At 36.4% G+C, this 1,478-nt stretch overlaps 1 pseudogene; it reads left to right on the top strand.

Moving 5' to 3' along the window:
- The first annotated feature begins 719 nt into the window (after window positions 1-719).
- LOC145242388 (U2 spliceosomal RNA) lies at window positions 720-845 on the top strand (annotated as a pseudogene).
- Window positions 846-1,478: the final 633 nt, after the last annotated feature.

Here is a 1,478-nt window from a genome sequence, read left to right as displayed (position 1 = left end):
AGTTTTCTCAGCTCTTCTTTTATCCACCCTATAAACGGTCCAGAGTATCTTACTAGTGATATTGCCCATGTATTTATACTTTTTTTTTTTTTAGGTTTCTGCTATATAATTTCGTTTCCAGGAGTTTTCTTGTTCTCCTGAGGTATTCCTTTCCAATTTTCTCTTTCATTTCTGTTGCTCTGATGGTGTCCGCTTCCAGAATTCCCAAGTATTTATAGTCGTCTTGTTCCCCAAGTGCACTCATTTCTGCCTGGTTGGGTAGTTCCATGCCTTCTGTCGTTTCCAGTTTTCCCTTTCTTATAACTAGTTGTACGCACTTTTCCATTCCAAATTCCATTTGCATATCTTGGCTGAAGATCCTGGTAGTGTTAATTAGTTAGTGTCTCTAGCTCCTTTTCTGTCCTTGCAAAAAGTTTCAGATCGTCCATATACATCAGGTGGTTCATTTTTCCCTCTATATTGGAGAACCTGTATCCGGCTTGATTATCATTATTATAGTCGTCGTCGTCGTCGTCGTCGTCGTCGTCGTCATCATCATCATCATCATCATCATCATCATCATCATCATCATCATCATCGCTCCGTCCATTATCATGCTGTGCATCCCTAAAAAAGGAAAGTGGAATAATATTCCAAATAAACCTTGTCACCCTTGAAAAGAAATTGAAATCTAAAACAAAAATTGGTGTCGCTGTTGAGGCAAAGCTAATAAAAATGATTTGTCTTTCTTGGCCTTTTGGCTAAGATCAAAGTGTAGTATCTGTTCTTCAGGTGCTACACTTCAATTTCTTCTCTCAGTGGAAGAGAAATCCTTTATGACTAAGACAATTTTTAAGACAATTTTTTTCTCCACATTAAAAAACGACCCTGGTGTCTAAATCTGTCCCGTAGGGAGGCATTGTGAATAGGTACTATGTTTAATGTAACAAAGTTTTAATATTAAAAAAAGTAACTGGAAAAAGTTATTTCTTATTTAATTACAAAATGTCCTGGAAATGTCACTTCTGATTAATTATAAAATGCCCTGGAAAATGTCCGTTCTGATTATTTTTTTTGTTTGCTTGCCTCCCCACAAGGGCGGAATTGGACATGAGGTCGGTTAAAAATTTAGGGCGAAACCAGCTCCCCAAATGGGGCACTCTGGTCAATAACAAAAATAAGAATTGTATCAGTAATGAAGGATTTCTCCGCCATTAACCAAGACCAAAAAAAGGGGGGATTTAAGTCACTGGAATGCTGAAACTGATACTACACTCAGAAATTCATGTTGAAGCAATGGTTGCCTAATCCCTAACCGTGTTAATGTTTTTATGTATTACTTTCGAAAAGCTGCTGAAACAGTTTATGATTTAAACATTACTTTATTTCAAGTATATTTAAAGCAGTGGGTTACGGGATATGAAGTCAGTTCTGGAAATTACTCAAACCGTTTACGATTTAAACATTACTTTATTTTATGTATATTTTTAACAGTGGGG

The sequence above is a fragment of the Euprymna scolopes genome, chromosome 2 (assembly GCF_053919585.1).
Source record: "Euprymna scolopes isolate OS-2025 chromosome 2, ASM5391958v1, whole genome shotgun sequence".
NCBI classification, from domain to species: domain Eukaryota; kingdom Metazoa; phylum Mollusca; class Cephalopoda; order Sepiida; family Sepiolidae; genus Euprymna; species Euprymna scolopes.
Note: the sequence above shows the minus strand (reverse complement) of the source record. Positions and strands in the feature narration are given on the sequence as shown.